Genomic DNA, 7,462 nt, shown 5'->3' with positions numbered 1-7,462 from the left:
TAGGGCTTTCATAGCTGGGGATTAGAGTAATATAGTGGTATATCTGCCCAATCAAGGCATGCAGCTTATAAATATGTTAACTGAATTGTGTATTCTTTGCATGGGCATATTGGGGTTGGAGATTTACCGATACAAATCTGGCTGGAATAAATATGAAAGTCTCTAGTGTGTTCCTTTTACAGGGTTAAGGGGAGCTGAGTAAGACCAGAGCGGTCGTTGATGTTCTGTAGATCAGCCACCAGGATGGTACCCTGAGAGAACTTGAGCAGTAGCTCTAATCGTTTTAAAGAAAACCTGGTTTGGTCAGTTTAGCAAGCCAGCTTCTGAAACCTGGATCAGATAGCCACTTGGAGCTAGCTGTGGGGGCTGGGCGAGACCGCCGATGCTGGCACCTAGCCAGAGAAAGCATGGGGTTATTTTAAAATTATACACTATGCTGGCCTTTGTTTGGGGGGTCTGTTACTTTTTTGACACCACTGATTGCTGTCCTGTGAAGTTTCTATTTCCTGCTTGCTGGTGCACCAGTCCTGTGAAGTTCCTGTTTCCACATTGTCCTCTGAAAGCACTGTGGTTGCCATCCCAACAACCTTTGCTGCCTCCTCCATATGCTTCCAGGGTCCTTTCATCTCCAGTGGCCCCATGACCACAGTGATTGCTTCACTGTGGACATCCACACAAACTCCCAGTTTTCCCTTGAGGAAGACTGGGTATCCTGCTTTATACGTGTATTCTGTGGCAGCTCCTGGGCTGCTTTCTTAGTTTCTCAGATGATGATAGTCCGCCCTTGATGACCACGGTACACTTGCATCACATCACCAATACCCGCTGCCTTCTCAGTCAAGCGACGCTTAATTGCCAGGTGCTCCACAGTTCTGGCTGCAGAGTATTTTTAATCAATCAAGTCCACTTGTTCCTATGTAGCTTTCATGTGTTTCTTAGCAACTATAATCAACCAATGAGGGAACGTAGCAGAGAAAACCAATGTTTGGGATGTCTTTAGAATCTTTCTTGTATGCCACACCCAGCATTTGGTCAACCTCATCCAGGGCAACATGTTTGAATTGGATGAGATTTGGCTTGCCATTCTGCAGTTGGTCTTTAATGTGACCTGGGGGTCCTAACCAGGGTCTCAACCCCACTCTGTATTTGTTTGATTTGACCACCTGCAGGGAGTGCCACCATAAAAAACAAGCCACAGATAGCTTTTGGTGATGTCACTAAAGACTGTGCTCATTTGACGAGAGCCAGGGATCGAACTCACCACCCTGAGGAGGCCAGACGGTCCTGCCAACCGCTGAGCCATTTCCCCAGACAACTGTGCTCTTTTGATTTGCTAAGTCTTTTGTAGGTGCAGTACCTCCTATCTAGGACGTATGGTCTTCCTTCCTGTCTTGTAGCCCACCCTAAAGAGTCTCAGTTAAAGAGATAGCAAGGGAGAATGTCGTCCCAGTTCCTGTTTGAGCCTGAGCAATTGCGTCTTTCCCATTGTACACGTGGTAGACTGTCTTGGCTTGAAGAAGAAACAGGAAGTTCACCCCACGAGCTTTGAGAAGCTTGACAGTCTCTTCAGATATGGGAAAATTAGAGAAAGATTTGTTTTTTCTGTTCCACAGGGGTTTCCTTCTCTGTCTCACCACTAATTTCTTCACCAGGAGCTTCAGTGGAGTTTGAGTTTGATTCAGAATGAGAGAATCAATTCTTCAGCTTGGGGCTTTTCTCTCCAGTGTCTGCATTTGCTTCCTTTTGTATTTTCATTTTCTTGGGCTTAGCGTCATTGGCATCTTCTTCAGAAGGTCTCAGTTTCTATCTTTTTGATTTCTGTAGAGAGCAAGGGATTCCTTTTCTTTTCGCAGGTTTATCCTCCTCGTGCTTTTTGGCCTTCTTGGATTCAGGGGATCTATATCATTTTAAGCAGGCACTTTCTCTGTACAAGCTTTAGGTCTGGAGGAAACAGCCTCTTTCGTTCCGTCTGTTGTTTCAGATTTTGACCTCTCTTTTCTAGTTTTCTTCTCCCTTGAGTCAGCAGCATCTCCATGCTCTCCTCAGCTGAGTCTGATCCTAACCTGGACTCGCTGAGGAGTTTTCCTAGCTTTATTCAGCCAGAGCCGCTCCATCCTACCAGTTCCTTAACTGTGTGCCATCTTTTTATTTCTTATTGCCCCAGAGCTCTGAGATCTAGCTCTCTGTGCCTCCAGCAAGACTAACTGCCCATTTTTTTTTAAAAATGTAGGTTTTGGGGATATAACTCAGGCTTTTGTGCTTCAAGGCAAAAATGTTGCTGATTAAATAAACCATCTACTAAGAGCTCTGAAAGCATCTTTGTACTCCTCTACTTGAGGTGTTAGAGCCTGGGAGGGTTACATACTTAACTCATGTTTGAGTTCCAGCGTTTGTAATAGTTCATACATTTTATATTTTTATTGTGGTTTTATTTTTATGAATAAAATTTATTAAAGGGGATATCATTTGAAATGTAAATAAAGAAAATATCTAATAAAAATAAATTAAAAGAAATTTTATTTACTACATTAATATTTTGTCTTATATTGTGAGAGATTAATATTTTCATCATTTTCCTGTAATTTTATCTAAATTTTGATTTTAACAGTTTTATATTTATTGTAGGCAATTTTCTTTTAAACCTGTTTGTATTTATTATACTTTTATTTGAAATAGACTTTAAAATAACAATATTTAAGATATAACCGATAGGTTATCCTATTTCTGAAATAACTCATACAGAATCATTCCATTTGTATAAAATGTCCAGAATGAGTAACTGTGTAGAGACATAAGAGAAATGCTGTTATTGTTATAACATAAATGGAATCCCTTTAAGGATTCTACAGCTGGGTCTTAATTTGTGTCTAGTTAATTTATAGTTTTGGAATACAATGATAGAATAATTAACTTTTAAATACATGTATGTGAAGTTTCAGAATAGCCTGTTTAAAAGTGTGTTGGGTCTTTAGAAAATCTTCATAATGTGTTAGGTCTTTAGAAAAATCTCCAAAATAACATTAGACAGGAGAGGAGATTTTCTAGACCCCACCTTCCTCCTTTCCAGTGGCCACAAAACACTGTCTGATTTGAAGATTCTGACAGTATTTTCTATGAGATTTGGTGTTTACTGAATGTATGTTTAAAACCTTTTCCGAGACAGCATGCTGAGACACTCAGCTGACGTTGCAGGAAGTCCCTCTGAACCGCTGAGATTGAAGACTGCTTGGGAAGGGCACATACCTCAGCAATGCTGGCCAGAGCTGCCAGGCCAGGAGGATGATCACCTATACATGCAGACTTCCTACAAGGAGATGACGTAACCAAACATCAGTGGTTATGATCCGTGACATTTGCAGTCTTTCTGGACATTGACAATAGATCTCTCACCAGCAGCAGCCTTAGTCATCCAAACATCTGAAAAGACATCTGCTACTTACAACCTCCCAATTGTATCTTATATTTATTTGTTAGGAGAAAGAGATTTGAGCAATTTTGACAAGCTTACTATATTGTATGGATCTAGGATAGATTGAGAGATTTATGCTATGTTATTGATGATTAATATCTGGTTTCTTACCAGTAGTACATTCCTAGTTATCTAGCCTAATTTTTCCTTTTCCAACAAGCAACATCCTGTATGTTCATGTACCTTTGTGTACTTAGCTGTTAGATAAGTTACAGTAAGCTTCTCTTGTGGCTATGTAAACATAAGTAACTGTTTGAACAGGAGACAAAGGGTTGTGCTATGAGGGGAACCTTCACAGCATTTTTAGAGGCTGCCTGCTGATATATTCCCTTGCTGTTCTTTCCTTTCTTTCTGCTTCCTCAAATGTGTATGTGAAATCATACACATATTTGCCTATGAGATAGCTTTGAGAATAGGAGCTGCAGAAACTCAGCAGAACATAAAGATAAAAGATAGTTGCTTTCTTCCATACCTTGGAAAAGCTATCATAGCCTTAGAAGGGAGATCCATGGATCTCTCTTAGCTGGAAGAGATATCGATTGACTTATTTATTCCTAATTTAATTTTTTTCTATTACTTGTTTTAATTCTAACAGATAAAATAGGATTTACCTATAGCTGTGAAGCCTGGAGGACAAAGAAATCAAATGTATTCTGGCTGAGAAGCTGTTTTGAAACATTTAAAAAAATAGAAAAAAATATGACATAAATATTATAGCTGAGCATAAACAAATTAAAGCTAAGAAATCTAGAACTAGCGACAAAGACTTTGAAATTGCAAGTGGGGATGAAAGGTTTAATAACCCATTTGTGAATGAGCTGAGAGAGTTAAGGGAAGCATAATTTGATTATTCCCATCGTAGCAAAGGTTAAAAAGCTACTGTACCACAGTGTGGTGGTTTCAATAGGCTTGGCCCATGGGGAGTAGCACTATTAGGAGGTAAGGCCTTGTAGGGGTAGGTCTGCCTTGTTAGAGGAAGTGAATCACTGTGGGGGGTGGGCTTTGAAGCTCTGCCCAGTGTGGAAGAATCTGTCTTCTAGTATCCTTCAGATGAAGGTGTGGAACTCTCAGCTCCTCCTGTACCATGCCTGCTTCAACACTGCCATGCTGCCCTGCCTTGATGACAATGGACTGAACCTCTGAACCTGTAAGCCAGTCCCAATTAAATGTTGTCCTAATAAGAGATAACCTTGGGTCATAGTGTCTGTTCACAGCAGTAAAACACACAGTAAGACACCCAGATATCAGATATTTGAGTGTCAATCTTAAATGCACTTCAAATATGCTGTGTTATGAATTCATAGTTTCCAGCATTTGACCTGATATTTCTCTAAAGTTAAGTATCCAAAGCCCCAAATCAATGATATTGTCCCAGTAGGTTGGGCACAATAGTGCTGGTTAAAGGTTAGAACCCAGTAGACTTGAGAAAGTCAACTGTTAGGGTGAGTTGTTCTAGTTAAATCCCATGGGCTATCATTTGGAACCTTTTCAGGTGTTCTGGAATTACAAAAACATTTGGGTTTTCAAAAGGATAACATTACACATTATATAATGCGGGGGAGTATATGACAATTAGTTGAACTTAGGTTTACTAATATTTGTGGAAGAAGATGATATTAGTACAAATAGAGTTCCACAATTTACTAATACTTTTCATCAGTTCACTTGGCCACCAAATGATTCAGGAAGAAATTCTTCTGCTTCCAGTGTTTCTCAGACTCTTGATGAGGACCATCAGTACTTGGGATGGTGTGACCATATACAGGTGAAAGGCCTGAGATGAAGTTCACACACGCAGGCAGAAACAGTGCCTAAGGGAAAGCTGGTCTTTACAACCTATTTTACTAGACTAACATGACTTTAGAAAGGTGAGGGTTATTAAACCATGCAATGCTTATTTTCTCCTGTCAACCTTCTTGACCTTTTAATTTTTTCACTCTTTCGGAATTTGATCCTTAGCGTAATATTTTTTGAGAAAGCCTTCCAGAGAATGAATTTCTATTTTCCTTACATATCAATGTTAGCTTGACTGAATACTGAAAACTACAAAATAGTTTTTCCCCCCTTAAAATTTTGTAGATTTTTCTTTGATGACTAACAGTGTATATTACTTGTTTTTATATATTAGTGTACATTTATTTACAATTCTTTTTTTTTTGCCTAAATGTTTATTGAAATGTTCCTTTTCTGAACTCAAAATATTGCTAGTGTGTCTATTTTTTAATTTTACTTGAGGTGTTAATGAGATCTTTAGGTAAGCAAGTATATGTGGTAGTTTGAGAGGACATAGCTCTCATAGGCTCATAGGGAGTGACATTATTAGGAAGTGGTCTTGTTAGAGTAGGTGTGGCCTTGTTGGAGGAACTGATCACTGGGGGCAGGGTTTAAGGTCTCAGATGCTCAAGCCAGGTCCAGTGTGACAGTCACTTCTTGCTGTTTTCAGTTCCAGATGTAGAGCTCTCAGTAACTCTCCAGCACCATGTCTGGCCCCATGCTCCCATGCTTCCTGCCTTTACAATTTAGCAATAATTAACAGACTCTTGATGCAATTTAGCAGTAATAAACAAAACCTCTGAACTGAAAGACAACCCAGTTAAAGGATTTTCTTTATAAGAGTTATCATGATCAAGGCGCCTCTTCACAGCACTAAAACCCTAAGACAGTATGCATTTCAGTTGTTTTTTTTTTCTTTGCTTTCTCCCATTTCAATCATTTGATTTCCTGCTAGAGTCTATGTATAGTTCTTAGTTTGTATCTTTTGTCTCTGTCCACTATGTCTAATATGCTGATGTGATTTCTACTTGTTATCCCTATACTTTATGATAGAATCTTTGATTTTGTGCTTATGTCACAATTACATTTTCTTGTTAAAGTTTGGCCTAAAGTGTCTTAAACTCTGATTGCCTTATATCATATCTGCATTTTCATTTTTGTTTTGTTTTTTCTTCTTTTAATCTCATTAATTATTTGCACATGCTTTACTTATGACATTCAGATCATGTGTTCCACTGTCAAAAGATTTCTTGAATGTTAATTGACTTCTGTAGAAAATTATTTTAAGAAGACAGTTTTTCCATTCAAAGAGTTCTTGATTTTAAATTTATTTATTCACTAACTTAACCAATTTTTGTTGAGTCTTTTTACTATAATATTTTTATTTATTGAGAACTTCTTGTATATATATATCATGAATCCGACTCCTCTCCCCAGGATCCCAAACAACAGATATCCCTTTAAATTTAATGGACTTCCCCACCTCTCTGTCTCATTCATATATGTATATGATGTACACATATGTGTTTATATCTATATGTCCATATCATCTATATCTATTTCAGTCTATATATCTACACATTCATGTATATCTCTTAACAGGTCTATATATTTAGTGTTGTCAGTATGCACATAGGTGTGAGACTACTCACTGGAGCATAGAAAACTTACTAATGGTCACATCCCTGAAGAAAACTGGTTCTCTTTCTCCCAGCAGTAATAAACTAACAGATGTTTAGGTATTCCTGCTGGAATTTAACTGGCATGATCTTGTACAGGTAGCCACACGTACTGTGAGTTCATGAGTGCAATGGAAATGCCATGTCTAGAGATAGCACTTCATAACACTCCTCACAACCCTCCAGCTCTTAACTTTTTTGACCTCTTCTTCCATGGTGTTTCCTGAGCCTTAAGGGTGGGAGCTTATATAGATGTTCCATTTAGGGCGTTTTTATTTACAGTTATCTTTTCACAACCCTTCAATCAGTTATGAGTCTCCACATTTGCTTCTGTTCGCTAAAAAAGAAGCTTCTCTAATCAAGGTTGACAGAAGCACAGACATGTGGCTATACACACAAAGGTTTAGAAAGGTGGTCTGGCAGCACTGCCATTTAACAAAACATCAACAATAAATCCTATGGGCTTTTGACTGGGTTCACACTGCTAGGTACGGGTTTCCTGCTGTGACACAGACATCACATCTGACCAGAAAGCAGTTGG

At 38.7% G+C, this 7,462-nt stretch overlaps 1 pseudogene; it reads right to left on the bottom strand.

Annotated features, from left to right (window-relative positions):
- Positions 1 to 622: 622 nt before the first annotated feature.
- LOC116081030 lies at positions 623 to 4,575 on the bottom strand (annotated as a pseudogene).
- Between the last annotated feature and the right edge of the window lie 2,887 nt (positions 4,576 to 7,462).

The sequence above is a fragment of the Mastomys coucha genome, unplaced genomic scaffold (genome assembly GCF_008632895.1).
Source record: "Mastomys coucha isolate ucsf_1 unplaced genomic scaffold, UCSF_Mcou_1 pScaffold6, whole genome shotgun sequence".
Taxonomy (NCBI): Eukaryota; Metazoa; Chordata; class Mammalia; order Rodentia; family Muridae; genus Mastomys; species Mastomys coucha.
This window is presented reverse-complemented; position numbering and strand designations above follow the sequence as displayed.